The sequence below is a fragment of the Magnolia sinica genome, chromosome 17, assembly GCF_029962835.1.
Source record: "Magnolia sinica isolate HGM2019 chromosome 17, MsV1, whole genome shotgun sequence".
Taxonomy (NCBI): Eukaryota; Viridiplantae; Streptophyta; class Magnoliopsida; order Magnoliales; family Magnoliaceae; genus Magnolia; species Magnolia sinica.
Genome location: NC_080589.1, coordinates 71,786,271 through 71,809,385, shown reverse-complemented (window position 1 = coordinate 71,809,385; position 23,115 = coordinate 71,786,271). Strand labels below are relative to the sequence as shown.

General features: G+C 41.1%; 1 protein-coding gene across 4 annotated transcripts in view; it reads right to left on the bottom strand.

Moving 5' to 3' along the window:
- Window positions 1-19,394, bottom strand: part of LOC131230371 (F-box/LRR-repeat protein At3g48880) — a 33,297-nt gene extending 13,903 nt beyond the window's left edge. For all 4 annotated transcript variants that reach the window (XM_058226259.1, XM_058226260.1, XM_058226258.1 and 1 more), the window contains exon 1: window positions 19,213-19,394. The gene's annotated coding sequence lies outside the window, so the exon portion shown is untranslated. The remainder of the gene's footprint in view (window positions 1-19,212) is intronic.
- Window positions 19,395-23,115: the final 3,721 nt, after the last annotated feature.

The window sequence follows — 23,115 nt, the reverse complement described above, 5'->3', positions numbered from 1 at the left end:
CAAGGGAAATTCAAAAACATAAAAGACATGAGAACTACAGTGAACAATACACATTCAACTCTAGATTGAGTACCATTTGCCAGAGTGATAGATGAACCTATTAACGTGTGTTAATAGAGGAAGACATTGGACTCACTTGTATGGTTATATGCTCCAAAGTCGATGATCCATGAAGCAAGGACCGCGGAGGAAGGAACTTGGAAACTAAACAAGCCATACTCAGGGTTACAAATGTAGTCGTAGGGGTGGAAGTAATTCCATAAGTAGCAGGAGCAGGCTGATTCTACAGATTTTTCAACAACTTGGAATACTCCTCTTGAGTGAGTATAATTGTCTCTCGTGACTGATGAGTGGTAGAAGTAGAATTAGTCGGAGCAAGCCCACTGTTCTCTTCAATGTAAGATGCCCGATTAGCCCATGCCAACTTCCCATGAAGATCCCAACATTTTTCAACAGAGTGCTCTGTAAGCCTAGATCTCTACCACAACCTCCTCCCACTTCACCACGACCACCTTGATTACCTTTGCCACCTCAACCACCGTCATGGCCTCAACCAGAAAAAGATGCTAAAGCAGTGCAGTCATCGGCTCCACTTGTAAAGACGAGATACCTGTTAGAGGTGAGCATACACTTCATTTAGAGATGGCACATACTTGCCACCCATGAACTGTGTGCAAACCAGTTCATACTCACATTTCGAACCAGATAAGAACTTGGCTACACGAAACTCCTCTCGTTGTTGATGTAGCTTCTCCAAATCAATAGTAAGGACTAAAACACATTCAACTACTCCCGCATTCCTTTAAGTTTGAAATAACATTCACCTAGCGTTTTGTCGCCTTGTTGGAGCTTAAATATTTCTTCCTAAAATTGATACGCATGAGAGAGAATTTTGTCGGAAGAATACATCTCTTGTAATGCATCCTACACTTACATTGCAGTATCTAAAAACATAATGTTGGCACTGATAGATGATTCCATACTATTCCACAACCAGGTCATGATTTGATCATGCTCTTGGATCCATTGTTCATATGTACTAGAACTCTCGTGGGGTTTCTCTACGGTCAAGTATTTCAATTTTCCCTTTGCCGTTAAAAATACTTGAATGGACATGGACCACTGGAGATTGTTCCATTTAATTGAATAAAGGTTGTCTAGACCCCTAAAAACCCAAATGGATTTATGAATCCAGTTCTCGAATCACTTCTTACTTCCATTTGGGATTAGGGACACGATACACTGTAAGCTTATATGAGCACAAGTTAATTTTTTGCAGGTAATGAACACTCAACTTGTACGCTTCACACAGCATGCACGCCACACTTGAAAAGAATAACCAACCCACATGTCTGCACGTTCCAACCAATTACAAAAGTTGATTACCACTAACACAACATCTGACGAAGGCAATCAGTCCACACATTCACACATCCTACGAGGCAATGATCATGAAATCTTCATCCCCTTCTCACGCACAGGCAATTACAAAGGCCCAGCACAACAAAAAGAAAAGAAGCCCTAGTTTTCTTCAAAGATTTTCAACACAAGAAGTAAGAGAAGAAAACAAGGATAGGGTAAATGGGAGAAAGATGGATTAGATAATAAATAAGATTGCTTTGATACCATGTAGAATAGTCTACTCGTTACTGTAACACGGTGCTATAGCATTACTATATCAAACACTATAGCATGTGAAAGAAGAGAAGAAAAAGAGGATAGGAGAAAGAAGAGGAAAGCCCTAATTAAGTCGGACCTCTCCCTCTCCCCCTTTTTATAACTAAACCAATCCCTTCTAAATTGATGCGGACACAAGTGCATTCAAGGTGTACCAACGAAGAAAGCGCCAACCACAAGTGCTGTCCTTGTGGATAGGCGAATATTGAGGAGTTGAAGACCTTTCACATGTGATTGGACATATAGAAGACCCCACTTAGGGAAGACACATGTGAAGGAAGATTGGAGAAAGAGGACCGAGCGCCCAAACTTTCCCATACTTATGTTATTTGCACGTTTTTGACTTAGTTAGCGGTCTTTTAGTAATCTTATATCTTTATTTGCTTATCCTAGGGGTATTTTAGTAATTTTATGTCTTTATGTGCTTATTTAAGTGGGGTAAAGCCCTAAACACGAATTTCAACTATTGATGAATGAAAAGCAAACCCTTTGGTTGCCTCCTTCCTCTCTTCTCTCTAATGGTGCTTCTTCTCTCCCCTTGATTTTCTTCTTCTAATTTCTTCTTGTGCCCTCCAACTTCCTCAAGGTAATAACTTTCTTTCTTCTATTTTTTTGTTTTGGCTAATTCCTCTTCGATCAAAATCTTGAGAACCGATCTAAACCCTAAATCCCCAAATTCTCAAATCCCTAATCCGAGAAACTTCTTGGTTCTTCGGACTAGTGATCTTCATTGATCGATTGGGTGTGACCATGCAAGATCGGGAGGTCTCATCCTTCGCCGGATCCAACCTAAGTAGTAATTGAATTCCATACTCCATGGTTGTACTATATCAAACACTATAGCATGTGAAAGAAGAGAAGAAAAAGAGGATAGGAGAAAGAAGAGGAAAGCCCTAATTAAGTCGGACCTCTCCCTCTCCCCCTTTTTATAACTAAACAGATTTAATATGGCAATTATATCCATTAAGTAACAAAAGCGAAAATAGGAAATTTTCTTCATATAGCCGCATGCCTATTGGGCTATGGACTAAACTACTTTTAAACTATTTCCATGAAATCGTCTACCTTTTGTGCCGTTAGTCAAATAACTGCTTACCACTAGTCTCGCATACAATTCGACCCCCATATTTTTGTATTGACAAAAACAACCTCAATACCCCACTGACCCTACGCTGGTTTGTAGCCCATGTAAAGTAGGTGGGGCCAACATGATTTTTTTGAGAAATCCACCCCATCCATCCGTTTTGCCAACTCATGTTACAGAGTGGGCCCAAAAAATAGGCATATCCAAAACTCAAGTGGGCCACATGGAAGGAAACAGTGAGGAGAGAAATGCCTACCACTGAGACCTTCTCGGGGCCCACCGTGCTGCTTATATGCCATCCAAACCGGTCATAAGGTCATTCCCATTGGGATGAGCTAAAAATACAAATATTGTAGCTTGATCCAAAACTTTTGTGGGCCCACGATTACCCCACGAATGTTTCAACAGTGGGTGTTTAATACCAATTGTTTACTATCATGTGACCCACCTGGGTTTTGGATCTACCTAATCTTTAGGCCCACCCTCTAAAATGATTTAGCTAAAATGGCGGGCGAGATGGATTTCTTTTTAAAAAATCACGATGGGCCAGAAGCGTCTGTATGTCTGAATAGTGGCCATTCAATTTCCATTGTTTCCTACCATGTGGCCCCCTTGAGTTTTGGATTTACATCATTTTTGGGCCCAACCCCTAACATGAGCTAGTAAAAGGATGGATGGAGTGGATTTCTCACAAACACCACAGTAAGCCCCACGACTGTTTCAATGTTGGGAACTTAATACTATTGTTTCCTACTATGTGGCCCACTTGAGTTTTGGATCCGCGTCATTTTTAGGCCCACCCGTAAATGAACTCGCTAAAATGGTGGACTGGTGGATTTCTCAAACACATGGTGGGCCCCATGACTTTTTCAATGGTGGGGGTTCAATGCCCAGCGTTTCACTGGGAAGAAATTGTTTCAATTGTGGATGTTCAATACCCACTGTTTCCTACCGTGTAGCCCACTTGAGTTTTGGATCTACCTCATTTTTGGGACCACCTCCTAAAGTGGTCTGGCAAAACTAGTGGAAAGGTGGATTTCTATATATATAAAAAATCAATGTGGGCCCTAGTGTTTCAACGGTGGTGTCCGATACCAACTGTTTCATGATCTGCCTAATGTTTGCACCCACCCCCTAAATGATCTCGCTAAAATGGTGGACAAGGTGGATTTCTATAAAAAAATCACAGTAGGCCCCCAGTGCTTGAATGGTGACCGTTCAATCTCCATCGTTTTCTGCCGTGTGGCCCATTTGAGTTTTGGATTTGCCTCATTTTTGGGCCCACTCCCTAACATGCTATAAAAAACGGATAGACGGGGTAGATTTCTCAGAAACATCATAGTGGGCGTTCGGTAACTACCATTTCCTGTCATGTGGCCCACTTGTGTTTTGGATATGCCTCGTTTTTGGGCCCACCCACTAAAATGATTTGGCTAAAATGGTGGGCAAGGTGGATTTATAAAAATTTAAAAAAAACATCATGGTGGGCCCCACAACTTATTCAATAGTGGGTTTAATACCCACTGTTTTTGTGGAATGGAAAATAGAGAGAGAGAAAGATGGCATATTCAGGGGGGGCCCCGAGAGGGCATTCAAGTGGGGCCTAGTTCAATGATCTGGACCATTCATTTGTTGGATCCACAATGATCTAGACCGTTGATCTGTTGGCCTCACCTTGAATGGAATCCATGGAAAAATAAGTGGGCTTATGATTCAGTGATCCAAACCATTGCTCTGTTGGGAACCACATGTGGACCATGCCTTAAAAGTTGTCCCAAATTGGAAGATGCCAGCTGCCCATGTCGGGCTTCTTTTTTTTTTTTTTTTCAGTTGAAGCTTGCCATTGTTGCATTTCTTTTCTTGATCGTTTATTTTTCAATTCAGAAAGTGAAAGGTTAGAATCATCCAATCGAGAATATTTTTTATAACATTGTGATGTAGGACATGAAATTCAAATATAATGTACAAGATGGTCAGGCTTTAGATCACGTTAGTTCAGAAACAATTACACAAAATTCCATATCCCACATAAAAGTTCGAGCATTCAATCAAGGGGAATCTATGCAGGCCCATGCCTACACAAGCTACGGCTGGATCAATCAAAATTATAGACTAAACAATAATTAGAGGAGGGTAAATTCATCCACACATGCACAGAAATAATTTTTCAAACCAAGGGATTCACAGATTTCAATTCAAGGAACCCTAAGGTTGAAGAAAGGGCATAAAATTGAAAATTTGAGTAATTTAAGGTTAGGGTTAGGGATTTGGGATGAAAGAGGGGTGAAAGAGAGGAGAGAGACGAACCAGAGATGCTTCACACGCGTGGATAGCAATGAAGGCCCATACGCACGTGCGCTGAAGGTGTCCTGCACGTGTGTGGGGCCCACAAATCAGAAAACAGTCAGCTTGGCCTTGGTCGGCCAGGGGTGGGCCACAAAACCTCCAAATTTCAGCCTGATCCGATGCACAGTCTGTGTGTGGTGCTCCGCCGAAGTTTCAACCCTCCTGCAGAGCCAAATTCTGGAAATCTGTTGTAGAGAGGAAAATGGCTGCAATAGAGGATGAATTTGAAGCGTAGATGATTGTAGGAGATAGATGGTAGAAGGTGGGGGCGAATCGGGATAAGTATGGCTTCGCACCATAGTAGTCAGCGCTTCGAGGAAGGGAGGGTTTCACACCCAATTGGATCTCCACAACTCAAAATTTTAGAGTAGAAAAACGCAGAAATTTTATTAATCTTCAATAAATAATAAGACTACAAGGGGTACCTATTTATAATAAAACCCTATACCCCAAAACTCGCGCCATGCGCGCAACCTATTACTTAGAGAGGAAGTAATAAAAAATAACAATTAATTAAAACAATCTAAACCGTCCATCATATTCTTAATAACAATAATAGGTAAAACCCAAAGTACTAGATTAATTAGAATAGTGGGCCACGATCATGAGAACCCATGGTGGAATTTATATGACTATCGAGCTTACTCCAATGAATCAAAACGCACTCCTCTAACTACGAGGCCCTCCCTGGACGTCGTTATCGATCCAGATCGATGGTGGGGCCCTCCTTGCGTATGTGCGTAGGGGGGAGTGCGTGTGCGCATGATGTCTCCATTAACTCTCCCCGGCTGCGAAGATTTCGCCACTGGCGAAACAAAACTCCTGAACCGCTCCAAGATGTCAGGATTAAGTCTATGAAGCTCCTCCTCAGTGAGCCACGTACTATCTGAAGCTGGGCGTGACTTCCACTTAACCAGGTACTTTTGAAACCCGTCGTCCGACGTTGATACTATCTGATGGTCTAGAATATCCTCTATTTCCTCTCTGGGTATGGGAAGGGTAAGTATGAGAGGTAGAGGCTGGGAAGAAGGGTCGGGAAGAGGCCATGGATCAACGGACAGGTATGGAGAATCAAGATGGGTGGGCGAAAGGCCTGACAAAGTATCAGTGGTCCCCTGAAAAGTAACTAGATCCTCTACATTGAATGTGGAACTAATTCCCATGGAAGGTGGAAGATTTACCACATACCTATTGAGACCATTTCGTTTTATAATTTTGAAGGGTCCAGTATTACGCACGTGTAATTTATGAACGACCCCCTGAGGATACCGCTCCGGCCTAATGCGGACCATCACAGAGTCTCATACGTTAAATTCCTTGAAACGTTTATGCTGGTCTGCAGAAAATCTGTAATGTTCATTACTAGTAGTGATTTTTTGCCTGATTTCTTGATGCAATGAATGAATGTGATGCGCAAAGGACTCTGCAGACTCTGATGGCCTATGGGACAGTGATATAAGGGCAAGATCAATAGGCCTCCTAGGCTTATAACCAGTAACGACTTCAAAAGGACTTAGACCTGTGGACCTATTAAATGCGAACTCGACTATAGGTAGTACGGTGTCCCACGTCTTGGTGTGCTCCCCCATTAAACATCTGAGCAAACTCCCTAGGCTCCTATTGACCACCTCAGTCTGACCATCGATCTGAGGGTGGTAGGCAGAAGAAAATTGGAGCCTAGTATTCATCATGTGTCATAGTCTTCCAAAAGTAACTCATGAATCACACGTCACGGTCAGACAATACAAAATCGTGTTTCCCAATAGTCTTAGGGAGTCCAAGCACGAAGTCCATACTGATGTCTTGCCAAGGGATGAATGGAACCGACAAAGGTGTGTATAATCCTATATTTTGCCTTTTCTGCTTTACCAATTGACAAGTATGACATTGCCCTATAATTTTGGCTACGTCTCGCTTGAGGCTTGGCCAATGCAACATATCCCCCACTAGGGTAATGGTCTTGTCTCGACCGAAATGACCCACGACCCCTCCTGAATGTAACTCCCAGACAAAAAAATCTCGGAGGAAGGTGCGAGGTATGCACAAGCAGTCACTTCTAAACAAATATCCGTCTAAAATCAAGTACTCTCTGCTAGTTACTGACGGACTATCTAACAATGATGCGTACACAACTCCAAAATTTGGACACTCAGAATAATCTTCTTTGATGCGCTCGAGGCCCGTGACTTCGACACTCATGGAATTAAGTAACGCGACTCGACGACTCAACGTGTCGGCAAGCTTATTCTCTACACCGGTCATGTGCTTAAACACAAAAGTGTACTCTTGAAAGAATTGAACCCACTTAGCGTGCCTAGGGTTAAATTTCTTCTGAGAGTTCAGATATCTCAAGGCCTCGTGATCTGAGAATAAAACGAATTATTGCGGCAATAGATAATGACGCCAATGGCACAGTGATTGCATTACCACATAGAACTCTTTGTCATAGGTGGAATATTTTTGTTTCGCCTCATTAAGTTTCTCACTAAAAAAGGCGACAGGGTGCCCTTCCTGACTAAGTACTCCTCCTGTGCCGACTCATGACGCGTCACATGCGACTTCAAAAGCTTTTGAAAAATCCGAAAATCGCGTAACTGGAGCTTCGGTCATCTTGACCTTTATCTCCATGAAGGCCTTTGAGGCTGCCTTTATCCATTGAAACTCCCCCTTTTTTATACAATCTGTGATGGGAGCCATAATGGAACTGAAACCTCGAATAAACCGCCTATAGAAGGTGGTTAAGCCGTGAAAGCTGCGCACCTCATGAATATTGCGGGGTTCAAGCCAATTGACGATGGTCTTGACCTTCTCGGGATCCACCGATATGCCCTGAGCTGACACAACAACCTGAGAAGATAACACTACTAGACAAAAACGCACACTTCTTTAGGTTGGCGTACAATTTATCGGCTCTAAGGATCCCACAAACCTGCCTCAAATGGTTGAGGTGTTGTTCCTTAGTCATGTCATAATCAAGATATCATCAAAGTATACAACCAGAAACTTCCCCTTGAAGGGTTTCAACACTTGGGTAATCACACGCATGAAAGTGCTAGAGGCGTTAGTCAGCCCAAAAGGTATAACTAGTCACTCGTATAGCCCATCCTTCATCTTAAAAGCTGTCTTCCACTCATCACCAGGGCGTACACGGATTTGGTGATAACCACTTTTAAGGTCAATTTTTGAGAAGATAGTGCATTGACCATCATATCCAACATGTCATCAAGACGCAGTATGGGAAATCGATACTTGACTATGATTTTATTGATGGTCCTATTATTAACACACATCCTCCATGTGCCATCCTTCTTAGGTGTAAGAAGGGCGGGCACGGCACACGGGCTCATGCTCTCTCGAATGAAACCTTTTTTTAGGAGCTTGTCAATCTGTCTCTTCAACTTAGCATGCTCCTTTGGGTTCATTCTGTAATAAGGGAGGTTTGGTAGAGTCGCCCCAGGGACTAGATCAATGACATGCTGTATATCCCTCATAGGGGGAAGCTCATTCGGTAGATTATCAGAAAAGACATCACAAAACTCATGCACTACCTGGATGGCCTCAGTGGGTAACTCTACACTAGTCTCCGGTACACTTTCCCTAGCCACAAGGGCGTATACCATCGAGTCCGCCTCCGTTTCTCGCTCAAAGTCTTTGGCATTTGAAATATGGAGAGGTTTGGACTTGAACTTCGACTTCTTCAATTCTTTTGAGCCGCTCACACCACTCTGTGTGGTGGACTCTTTTCCAGTCGCGTTCTTGGGTGGCAGTGGATTTAGCTTGACCTTCTTGCCCTCTAACTAGAATGTACACACATTTAAACGACCAAATGTGGTAACATCCTTGTCATAGAGCCATGGCCTACCCAGAATGATATGGCCAACATCCATGGGAACAATATCATATCAAAGTGTCTTCATATGATCTAAAGTGAATAGGAACAAGACAACGGTGCGAGACTGGAATGGAAGTTTCATCAACCCAGGACACTCTATAGGGTTGAGGATGGTCTTCAAGCTTCAAGCCCAAACGGTTCACAGTGTTAGTCCATGCCACGTTGGCACAACTACCACTATCAACAATCATCTTACAGCTTTTCCCCACATTTTGCATAAGTATAGAAGATCGTGTTGTGGCGCCAATCGTCAGTGTTCTTGGCTTGAGCAAAGGCGCAACCCACAACTGCGAGGGTCGCAGACTCTTGCACTCCCTCTTCCTCATCAGTAGGGGTTTCTACTGGCTCATATTCTACCTCTTCACCGTCACTCTCTGGGGGCACTACTACTTGCCCATCAATAAGGAGCACCTTGGTGCCCTCTCTCGTGCCGCACTGGTGGGGAAAGTGACCAAACCCCTGACACCTAAAACACCTAGTTGCTCCACTTCTACGCGAGCTAGACCCGACAATTTCTTTACCCTTATCATCCTTGCGCTTGGACTGAGAACTGTTGGAAGGTTTGTTTTGGTATCCAATGTTAAGTTTAGCCCCAGAAAGGTTGGCTTTAACACTAGAATCGCGAAAGTCAAACCACCTTCCCACAGATGGTTTGAGGTATTGCTCAACCTCTAATACCACTTGATACAACTGTTCAATAGTGTCTATGTCTTTGGCGAGCAATTCTCTCCTAATGTCAGAACGAAGACCCGTTTTAAATCGAGCAAGGGTGAGTACGGGGTCCTCATCAACCTCACAATGAGTCAAGTACTCTTCAAACTTCTCAATGTATTCAGTAACACTCATAGAACCCTGTCAAAGAGATTGTCATTCCTCAATCAACTGTAAGCGATAAGAGAAAGAGAGGTACTTCTCCTTACGATTTTCTTTCATTTCTCCCCAATGGACTATTGGGAGCTCCCTCGCTCTTTCTTTCTTTCGCTCTACAGTAGCTCAAAGCCTCTTTGCTTGGTCCACAAGCTTCATCTTAGCGAATCGGACTCAACGAGCATCTGACATGTCATCCCACTCAAAATAGTGGTCCATATCTGCCAACCAATCTAAAAAGGCTTTAGGGTCCAAGTGGCCATCAAACGTAAGGGCATCTACTCTAACTCCCTTGAGGAGTTGTGCGTCTGGGTCATATTGATCATGATGTCCCTCGCGGGGTGGGTGCACAAGTGCGTGCCCATGACCAATTCCTTAGCCACCTCCATTCCTTAGTCTAACCTCCTGATCACCTGCCTGAGATTGGGCATCTTCCCCAATGGTGGGGTTTGCCCCGGCGGAGGGCTCTAGTTGGGTAACGCGCATATTAAATTGCTCAAAGCGTTAGTCCTTACGTTGTTCCAAGCGCTTACCCAAAGACTCAAACTGATGAGTCAGCTTGTTCAGTGACTCTTGCAATTGCTCCATATTTAGTGTAGGGTGCAAGCTAAAACCATGACCTGTACATGTGGTCATACAACTACTAACTCAACTTAAGAACCTTCTAATACAACTATATGCGCCTAGATGGGACTAAATGCTCCTATAGGACTCCATATGGGGGAAACAACACAATACTACTCAATTTCCAGCAACCTATCTGTCCAAAGAATCTGTCAACAGGAAATCCAGCAAAGAGATATGCAGATTTTCTGATAGTAGAAAATTCAGCAGTTCATATAAAAAATTATGGACCTCTAAACAGCTCTATATGATGATACTTAATGCATAATGGACACAAATAAACTAAACCCTAAACATGCAATGCATTCTCTTACAAAAACCTTGTGCTCTGATACCAAATTTGATGCATGACATGAAATTCAAATATGATGTGCAAGATGGTCAAGCTTTAGATCACGTTAGTTCAGAAACAATTACACAAAAGTTCAAGCATTCAATCAAGGGGAATCTATGTAAGCCCAGGCCTACACAAGCTAGAGCTGGATTGTTCAAAATTATAGACCAAACAATAATCAGAAGAGGGTAAATTCATCCACACATGCACAAAAATAATTTCTCAATCCAAGGGATTCACAGATTTCAATTCGGGGAACTCTAAGGTTGAAGAAAGGGCATAAAATTGGGGATTTGAGTAATTTAGGGTTAGGGTTAGGAATTTGGGATGAAAGAGGGGTGAAAGAGAGGAGAGAGACGAACCAGAGACGCGTCACACGCGTGGATATCGGTGAAAGCCCAGACACACGTGCGCTGGAGGTGTCCCGCACATGTGTGGGGCCCACAAATCAAAAAATGGTCAACTTGGCCCTAGTCGGCTAGGGGTGGGCCACAAAACCTCCAAATTTCAGCCTGATCCGATGCACGGTCTATGCGTGGTGCTCCGTCGAAATTTCGGCCCTCCTGCAGGGACAAATTCTGGAAATATGTTGTAGAGAGGAAAACGGCTGTAATAGAGGATAGATTTAAAGCGTAGATGATTGTAGGAGGAGAAATATAAATGATAGAAGGTGTGGGCGAATTGGGATAGGTGGGGCTTCGCACCACAGTAGTCAGCCCTTCGAGGAAGGGAGAGTTTCACACCCAATTGGATCTCCACAACTCAAAAATTTAAAGGAGCAGAAAAATGCAAAAAAATTATTAATCTTCAATGAATTAAAAGACTACAAGGGGTCCCTATTTATAATAAAACCCTATACCCCAAAACTCGCACCATGCGTGCAACCTATTACTTGGAGACAAAGTAATAAAAATAACAACTAATCAAAACAATCTAAACCGTCCATGATATTCCTAATAACAATAATAGGTAAAACCCAAAGTACTAGATTAATTAAAATAGTGGGTCACGATCATGAGAACCCATGGCGGGATTTATATGACTATTGGGCCCACTCCAACGAACCAAAACGCAGTCCTCTAACTAGGAGGCCCTCCCTAGACGTCGTCATCGATCCAGATCAATGGTGGGGCTCTCTTTACGTACGTGCGTAGGGGGGCATGCATGTACGCGTGATGTCCTCATCACATTGTCCATCCATGATGGGACCAACGGATCAATGGTCTAGATCACTAAACTATACTCTCCAATTGCACAAAATGACACACGTGTATATGTAGTTATGACAGAGGGAATGGGATCCCACGAGAGGAGAGCACTCCAAAAGAAAATCTTTGGTTTGGATTCAAGTGAAATGGAAAGGTTAAAATACTTGTTTCTTTTGTCCATGTCTCCATGTTTAAGCATGAGCTTACGTGGTGGGGCCCACCGAAGTTTGGGATCAACCTGATTTTGTTTTACACGATGGACTGATTGGATTGGCCCCAAACATGTATAATCGTTACATATTAACTTTCCTAGGGCCCATTGTTGCAGCCTTCCCAACGCCCATAGTTGAAACCTTCCTAGGGCCCATCATGACATCCAACCTATTCAAAAGGTCACACCGACCCGGATGAAGGGAAAACACAAATATCAGCTTGATCCAAAAATTGTGGCCCCAAGAAGTTTTTAACGGTGAGTGTTCAATCCCCACTATTTCATGGTGTGGTCCACCAAAGATGCTTTTGTGACATCCACTCCATCCATCTAATTTACAAGCTAGTGGAAGGGCAGAAGCCCAAAACCTAGGCAGAACCAATGCTCGAGGCCAAGATGGGGCCCGCAAACCACATATTAGGGCTCGCATATTGCCACATGTATGGTAGATCATAAACCACCAAGATGGATGGAGTGGATATCACAATGACTAAACATTGTCCAATGCTCCATCCAAGATGGGGCACACATGTTTGGCACTGTACGGTGGACCATAGACCACCAAGATGGACGGAGTGGATGTCAAAACAACCAAGCAGCAGGAAGGTTCTGCACGTCGAATAGGTAAATAACACTCCACATGAGAGAAACAGGGGTAAAACAGTGAAAATGTTAGTGAAACAAGGGCAAAAAGGTCTTTTCACAAATAAAGGCCAGTTTCCCTAACATTCTGCTAGTCAAAGTTAATAGAGGTGTCTCTTTGTCCATGTAAAAAAGGAAGGTGATTCTATAGAAATAATTTTAAAGTAGGCGGTTTTTTGCCCATAGCCCATAAGGCTGGCAGCTATATGAAAAGGTCCCACAAAAACAGCCAAAATATCTTAATTAACATATTAAAAAAAAGGATAATAAGAGAATAACAGCTAGCGGGACATAAATCCACTTCTGTTAACAAGCACCATTGACTTCGAAACCCAATTTGGCAGTATATCAATTCTATTACCACAAATAATAATAATAATAATAATTTTTTTTAAAAAAAATGTGTTCTTTTCATAAACCATTCAAAAAATGGAAAAGAGCCACCATATGACTTCTCCAACCCTTTTTAGAAAACCAAAGAATCCTAAAAGTAGAGAAATCAGAAACGAGGGTCGAAAACCCAAAAACTAATTGGACTCAAAAGACCCTTCAATCAAGTTGATTCAAAGTCTTGACTGGAAACTCAACTTGACTATTAAAAAAAATAAAAAAATAAAAAAATAAATTTAAAAAAAAAAACTCAATTTAGTAATCATTTTAAATATAAAAAAAGTATTATAAAATGCATAAACTAATAAAAATGAAAATTCATTAGAAAACCCATAACAAACTCAGCTATAACTCGACTGGGTCTAGGTTTTTGCTCCACTCAACGAGACTGTTAAAAAAAATCCATGAAAATGAGTTTCTCATTGAGTTGATTTTACAACTTAAACTATGACTGGAAGGATTAATAAATTCCGATGCCAAAACACTGAGCATAAAAATGTTCAAAAAAAAAAACGCACAGAGCATAAATTTGAATCTCAACAAGAGTGGTCACAAAAGGAGACTAATGATCTAGTATGACTTCTTTGTACCTTATTATGACCGAACTCTAATGTGGGACCCTTGTTTGGATGGATAATCACAGTCATTAAACTAAGAGTGCGCCTCTACTAGTACATGTGCAACAGGAAGCGTATGGAGGTAGCGGGCATATCTAAGGCCCATGTGATGTATGCAAGACATTGTTACCAGTATATCAGATGAGCGACCTCAAGTTAACCGCAAGTCCCAGAAATTGGATCAATCAAAAACTGAGGTCGGCCACAGCAAAGAGAAAAAGTTGGGAGGGAACGCTGACATTGATATGCACCAGGGCTCACCTGAGTTGCGAACCACCTGCATTTTTGGTCAGACCCTCCATCCACGCCAAGAGAAGGGTCTGAATGACCTGGATTTCATATCTAAAAAAAACGCAGCAGACCCCCATGTAAATTAAGGGTGGGCATCCTCTCTCAACTTGTTCTCTGTGGTGTGGCCCACCTGATTCATGGATCAGACTGAATTTTGGGCCTGGACGTAACATGTGCTGAATCTGCTGATGCATCTGATGGATGGGTTGGATACCATGCATGTATAATGTGGGACCCACATATGCCCAGTGCCACCATAGCTTAAGGTGGTACCAGTACCACTAGATTGCACCCCTTAAACTAAAGGGCATGCAAAATGGAGAGTAAAACTGGTCTTACCACCCATTTTGCAAACCCTTATTTGGATGGTTGATCAGATCATCTGATCATGGAGACCTTTGGACCAAGGCGTAATCCATAATGGACCCCTTCCTACTCACTAGTCCAACATGATCATAGGTGGGCCCACTTGTACCCCGTACACATAACTACACAATGCATTAAGGTACGAAGAAATGGAATCAAATTAGATCTCCACAAAACAAAATTTTCCCATCATCTACAAAAACTCTAGGAAGAAGCACACAGAGAACCTATCAAGGCTACGAGCCTTGTCCTCGTCAAAGTTAAAAGAATCCACATTGGCTTCTTCAAAGAAAGGGCCCCAAAACCACGGCGAAAGTAGGAAAGAAGGGTAGAACTTCATTTGCAAGAATGTGCATGCCATCAATAGAGCCTGAGGAGGAAAGATGCTAAAAGAAAACCTAGAGAAGCCTTATTCTAAACAGTCCCAAATCACAAACTCTCATGTGCCAATTTCAGTTTTAGTTGATAACTTGATATGTCTATTCCGCCCCTGCAAAAAGACATGCAATAAAAGAAGAAATTCAATTCAAGGATATTCCTACCAAGATGACCATGCACTAGATGGGGCCGACTGAGAGAGGGAAGACACTTGGAGATGCTGATGGTGAAGGGAATGCAAGAGATGATGCAAAGATCATTAGCGGCCGATTCTATTCCAAAGGCAGGCAGTTCATGCTTCTCTTCATATCAAGAACGCTTCCTCTCTTTTTATATCTTTTGATATTTTGATAAAGTTTGTGTTATCTATTTCTATTAAAGAAGAAAATATCGTAAAGGCCCATTGAGGTGTCACCTCATGAGGATTATCAAATCCTTCCTGATATAATCCCTTGCATGCCGCTGGCTGGAAAATAATTAATGTTATATTCAATAAACCATGCCACGAACTCAAACAGAGCTAGTTATGAAATTCACAATTAATAATTGTTCTCAGAATTACCAGGTCCTGTGCCTCATCAAGATTCTAATTTGTTGAGACAGACGTCCAGTTTCTTACAAATGGGGCCTGTGTTTCCATATTCAGACCATTGATCCATTTTGCCCCATCATGAAGCGTGGATGCCCAAAAGTCTCCCATACTGGGAGATACTAACCATTCGATTAGCAGACTTTAAAAATATGCAGTAACGGGAAAATCCAACAACTGTCCAAATTTAGCAAAGAAAAAGGTCAGTTATAAAAGGGTTTGGACCTTTTGATCACGGAGATACTCAGAGCATCTCCCATCATCAGCATAGCCTGATCAAATACGTATGTGACCCACATGGGACGAGCCAGAAGGCCATGCACTTGGCCAGGCGCAGTATCCACTAATTCCTCTAATTGTTGTTTGTCTACACACAATCTAATGCTTTGTGTGAATGCTAAGAATTTACAGACAGATTACGAACTATCATTTAATGTGTTCGAAGATTATTTGATACAATACACCGCATGCAAATTTTCAACTATCATTTAATGACATGAAGCATTTTCAAATCATGGGTTATTTCTATTCTAAGGCCCGAATCATATTCTTTCATTATTTTCGATTCGCCAATACCATCTTCTTCCCTTTCTCTTTCCTTTTTTGCCCTTCCAATGTCAATGAATTTATGATCAAAAGTTATGCTTCATGTGTATATAAACAAATACGAATTATCATTTAATGAGTTCAAAGGTCATTTGATATAATCCAATACCAAATGCAAATCAAGTATCATCCAATATTTGACGCATTTTCAAAATCACAAGTTATTTCTATTCTAAGACCCCAATCATACTCTTTCACTATCTCCTTTTCCCCCATTTTTGTCCACCTAATGTTATAAATTTTAAGATTAAAAGATATGCTTCAAATGTATAAAACCAATTGGCAATTAATAAGTTCAAAGATCATTTGATATAGTTCAATATTCAAATGCAATTTTTTTTTTCATATCATTTAAAATGTGGCTCATTTTCAAAATCATGTCGTTTACGTTCAAAGACCCCAATCATACTCTTTCATTATCTTTGATTCACCAATCTTCCTTTTTCTTTTGCCTTTTTCACCCTTCTAATGTTATTGAATTAATGGTTAAAATTATGCTTCATACATACACGAACCAATTATGGATTATCATTTAATGAGTTCAAAGATCGTTTGATATGTGTGTGGTGAGAGAGAGAGAGAGAGAGAGAGAGAGGTACAACTGGTTGGAAGATAAATTATTGTCCAATCAGTGGATAGAATGCAACTTGTCATGTGTGTGACATCCAACCCACCCAATCAGGTCGCCCAACCATTTTCTTTATTATATCAATAGTTAGCCATTGTTTTCTACAGTGCCACCCACCTAATGAGTGGATCAGGTTAATTCTTGCATAAGGTGATTCCCATGGTGGTTTTAACCATTCAAATGGTTTGGATGTTGTTGATACATGACAGGACGGAAGTTATCCTCTGGTTGGATGGTAAATTACCAGTCTAACTGGTTGGGCATGAGCAACTCATATACTAGTAAGTGTATAATGTATATATGCCCACGTGTGCACCCTCCCTGATAATTATGTAATTTATAACATAAACCCTCTATTTGGGTGGGTGGGTGGGTAGGTGGGTGGGTGGTATAAACGTATGTATCTAAGTATGTGTGTGTATTTGTGTATGTATGCTCACACGTAAATAACTATGTATTATTATTAAGAGAGGTTTATGTATGTATAAAATGCATATTATTAATAGGGTTTGGGATTCCACGTGCATGTAGGAGTCTACTCCATCCACATGCAGGCACACGTGCAAATATTGAACACCATGCAAGATCGGATTTTTCCATCAAGCGGGCTACACTATTTAGATATTCCCGCCTAAAAATCAGGCCATTTCACACCTTTGGTGGCACACAACATTAGAAACAAATGGATAGCTAAAAATTGTTTTAACCATCAGTTTGCTTTTATATTATGGATCACCACAAGAGTGAAACTATCTGATTTTGAGGCAAAAGGTTTACGCATGATTTCCAACTGATGGAAAGCTTTCATCTCACATAGATGTTCCATATTGGTATGTGTGACTCCGTGTAGCCAATCCTGGCAGCGAACATACCCATATTGGCATGTGTGCCTCCATGTAGCTGATCCTTATACTGACCATATCCATATTGGCATGTGCACCGACATGTTCCTATTTCACCCTTTTAATGGTATCAAATTTATGATTAGAAGTTATGCTTCATATATGTGAGCTGATTACTGATTATCATTTAATGGGTTCAAAGATCATTTGATATAATTTGATACCCAGATGCAAATTTTCAAGTATCATTTAATACGTGTCGCATTTTCAAAATCATGCAAATTTCTATTCTAGGACCCCAATCATACCATTTCATTGTTTTCAGTTTGCCAGAATCATCTTTTTACTACTTTCCCTCCTCTTTTGCTTTCATACGTCGTCGAATTTATGATTAAAAAGTTATGCTCCATGCAAACACTAAGAATATATGGACCAATTACGTATTGTCATTCAATGCATTCAAGGATTAATCAACTACCTAAATGTGATTCTTTTAAGTGTCATTGAATACATCATGCATTTTCAAAAACACGGGCTATTTCTATTCTAGGGCCGCCATCATATTCTCTCATTATCTTCAATTTGCAACAATCGACCTTATCCATTCTTTCCTTTCCCCCCCTTCTAATGTTATCAAATTTGCCAAAATCCAATCAATTACCAAAATGCCATCCTATAAGTATCATCTAATACGCCACGTATTTTCAAAATCACGGGCTATTTCCATTCTAAGATCGCAGGCATATTCTCTCGTTATCTTTGATTCGCAACAATTGATCTTCTCCATTTCTTTCCCTTTTCTCCCTTCTAATGTTATCAAATTTGCACAAATTCAATCAATTACTCGAATGCGATTCTTTAAGTATCATCTAATGCACCAGCATTTTCAAAATCACATGCTATTTCTATTTTAAGATCGCAATCATACTCATTATCTTCGATTTGCAACGACTGATCTTCTCTATTTCTTTCTTCATTTTCTTCGACATGCAGCGATTGATCTTCTCCATTTCTTTCCTTTTTCTCCCTTCTAACGTTATCAAATTCAACCTATTACCCAAATGTGATTCTTTAGTATCATCTAGCATGCTGTGCATTTTCAAAATCATGGGTTATAACTATTCTAAGACCGCAGTCATATTCTCCAATTATCTCGATTCACGACAATCAATCTTCTCCCTTTTTCTCCTTTCTAATGTCATCATATTTGCCAGAATTCAATCAAAAGCCATATAAATTTCATTTTCGTATCAAACCCAACTTCTTTTTATTTTTCTGATTAGGTTACTTTTCAACTTCTTTTCAAATTCAATGAAAAACCATTAAAAAAATCCATTTTTTGTAAGGAACCCAACAAATTTTCAAAATTTTCTAATTTAGGCTCTTTTCAACTTCTATTTAAAATCATTTTTTTGCTAGTTTTCTTCCTAAGATCATTAACAGAAGATCATAGGTTTGTATTTGGAAATAAGAAAAATAAAGTGAGAGGATTACATGATCCAAGCAAAAATATGAAAGAAAGAAGAAAGAGATAGAAGAAAGAGAATTGCATGATTTTGTATTCAAAAATAAAATAAAATAAAGAATCTATTGTTAGAAAAAAAAAAAAAAAAAACGCACCTTTCTCTTCTCCTTGCTCTCCTTTATTTCCTAGAAATCCAAGAAAAAATGCACGAGAAAATGAATAAAAAACAATAAATAAAATATCAAATTACACGAATTTCTCTCTATTCTCCGTCTCTCTATTCTCCTTGCTTTCCTCAGAAACTGGCAGCGAGAAGAAAACCAGCCCACGAGAAATCAGAATAACAACAAGTACATATGGCGATTCGCGCGCGGAGAGTTTGGAGTCAGAGATTCGCGGCACACGTGCTAATCTGGCACACGCATGGACGGCACCTCAACCCGCCCCTGTCGGTAAAATCAGGCTGTGTACTTGTGTTCGCTTGTCTAGTGCGACCGGACGCGGATTGGGTGCTACCCCCACGACCTCCCTGGAGACGGACGGTCAAGGAAGGAGCTCTGTGCGGCCCACCGTGATTCATATGTTTTATCCACACCGTCCATCCATTTTTAAAGATGATTTTATGTTATAAGCCCAAAAATTAGGAATATTGAATACTCAAGTAGACCACACTAAAGGAAGAAGTGTGGATTGACTGCTTGCCGTTGAAAACTTGTTGTAGATCAAGCTGATATTTATTTTTTCCCTTATTCCAGCTCTATGTCTATGTTACCTTATGAATAGATTCTATGGTAAATAACCATCAAGGTGGGCCCAAGGAAGCTTTCAACGGTAAGAGTTCAATCGCCACTGCTTTCTATGGTGTGGCCTACTTGAGCTATAGATCTGCGTCATTTTTTGGTTCTTGCTTTAAAATAACCTTTAAAAATGGGTGGAAGGCGGATATCCGTCCGTCTCTGGCTAGGTCCAATCCGCGAAATCCGATTGCGTACTGAGTTACTCAGTAGGCTGTTGTTATACTGAGTAGACTCTGTTGGCCATCGTGAATGTATGTGATTTATCTACGCAGTTCATCCGTTTTTTCACCTCATTTTAAGCGTTGAGCCCAAAATCGTTGTATATTTAAGCTTAAGTGGACCGCATCATAGAAAATAGTGGGAATAATGATTTCCACCTTCCTAAGGTCGGCAGTGATGATTATTGGTCGTCCAACCTCTTCGTAAGATCACACGGAAATGTATGAAGGGAAAACACAAATATCAGCTTGATCTAAATCTTCTATGGCTCCCAAGAAATTTTTAACGGCAGAGGTTCAATTCACACTCTTTCCTGTGGTGTGGTCCACTAGAGATTTTGATATCCTTTATTTCTGGCTCAAGCCCTAAAATTATCTGATAAAATGAATGGACGGAGGGGATAAAGTACATGAATCACGTTGGGCCCCACAGAGTTTACTCAGTACGCAATCCGCTCCCGCGTCCAGTGCGACTGGAGGTAAATGGACGGTTAAGAAGAGGCTGACCTGTAGTGTCTATTCAACGCACGCGCGAGGCCTACGAGGGATTGTCGGTCCGCACGCGTTTGAAAGAGAACCGATTAGCTGTTACCCGGGTAACAGCTTGCGGGTATTACCCTAACCATGAGGGGCCCACATTAATGTTTTTTTCGTATATCCACTCCGTCCATATATTTTTCCATCTCATTTTAGATAGATATCCTAAAAACTACATAAGATTAATATCTCAGACGAACCATACTACTAGAAACAGTGATGAATGACAATTAAAAAACATTCGTGGGCTAAAATCGTTTTGAATCAATCTGATATTTATATTTTTACTTAATAAATATCTTATTTACATTATAAACAGTTTGGATTGAAAATAAAATTTACAAAAACCTTACGAGGGGCCCTTTGAATTTTTTAACGGTGAGGCACTCCATCACCACTATTTCGCATGGTGTGGTCCACCTGATATTTGGATCTAGATAATATTTTTAGTAACCTTTTTAAATATTCTTTAGAAACGGATTGATGGCGTGGATATACAACTCATTATCATGGTGGGCCCTACGGAAAGAGTAACACCCACTAAGGCGTTACGAGGGTAACACCAAATCCGCTCTCGACTTTGCATGCCGTCGTTCAGGGACGCGGATTGCATGCTAGCTCTACGGTGGATTCCGCTCTGGAAGCGGATTCTGTGGGGTTAACCATGTTCTATGTATTTTATCCACTCCGTCCATTCATTTTATCAGATAATTTTATTGCATGGGACCAAAAATTAAGAATATCCAAATCTCAAATGCACCACACCACCTGAAAGAGTATAAATTGAAAGTATACCATTGAAAAATTCTTGAGTGTCACTGATTTTTGGGATTAAGCTTATATTTGTTTTTCCCCTTCATCCATGTCTTTGTGATCTTATTAACAGGTTGGATGACAAATAGACATCACTGTGGAGCCTAAAAAGGTTTCAACCATGGAAATCATTATTCCACTGTTTCCTGAAGTATGATCCACTTGAGATTTTGGATATGCTTCAACTTTGGGCTCAACCCATAAAATGAGATGAAAAAACGTATGGACGGTGTGGATAAATCACTTATTTTCACGGTGGCCCAACTGAGTTTACTCAGTATGATAAGAGCCTACTGAGTAACTCAGTACGCAATCCGATTCCGCTCTACGGCTACCAGTGCGGACGTGGCGACTGTTGAACCGATCCGGTGGATCCGACCCGATCAGACCCGATCCGACCCGTTCCGAACAGAACCGACGGCCTGGATCGGGTAGGATCGGGTAAGATCATTTAGATCCGACTAGTTTTCGGATCGAGATCGGATAGTGGTTAATCCGGACCGTTCCGATCCGAAAACCCGATCCGAATAGATCCGGACCGTTCCGATCCGGCCAGATCCGGAGTAAAAAACAATATTTTTACTTTTTCTTATGGTGTGGTCCACTTGAGCTTTGAATATTCGTCAATTTTGGGTTCAACAGCTAAAATAATCTGAGAAAACAAATGGACGGCATGGATACACCACATGCATTCATGGTGGGCCCCAGCAGAGTTCACTTATGAGAATGGGTTACTTGCACGGCACGTCAACAGCGGGTAACAGCTGTTTACTTGCTTTACAAGTCAATACGGTAGGTTGTGGGAGTATGTATTAAAGTGGCTTAACCAAGTTACTTGGGCCCCACCATGATGTATGTTATGTATCCAACCTTCCATCCATTTGGAGAGATCATTTCAGGGCAATATCCAAAGAATGAATGAAATCCAAAGCTCCGATGGACCCCAACATAGAAAGTTCTGAACAGTGATGCCCACCATTAAAAACTTTTAAAGGCTACAAAAGTTTTAGATTAACGTGGTATTTGTGTTTTCCCTTATTTCTTTATTTTTCAACTTTTGAATAGGTTGGATTTCAAATAAACATTACGGTGGGCCTTAGAATAGTTTCAACGGTGGAAATCATTCTCCCCACTTTTTTCTGTGATGTGGTCTACTACAGATTTTTATCTACATCATTATTTGGCTCATGCCCTAAAATGATATCTCAAAATTGATCGACGGTGTGGATGTAACACATACAGCATAGTGGGGCCCACAGAACTTGGTGACGTTACGTCAGTAGCCTTGAGAGTTGAGGCTGCCTGCCCGATGGGACAACACATGCAGCATGCATTTATACAAATTTTTTATAGTCATGTGGGGCCCACCTTGATGTATATATGTTATCTAAGCCGTTCATCCATTTTGACATATCAATTTAGGCGTTGAACAAAAAATTATGATACATTGAAAATTAAAGTGGACCACACCATATGAAATGATCCGAATAGTGTCCAACCCGATCCGACTCAATTTCCTTCACCGAGTCAGACTCGGATCGGGTCAAATAAATCAAGTATCGGATCTGTCCGAGTCCAGTGACCTGGACTCGGTCTCGGATCGGATCGATTTCGGGTCCACCTGTTAAAATTTCGGATCTGATCGGGTTAGGCTAAATCCGGTCCGACCCGGACCGTTGCCCAGCTCTACCTA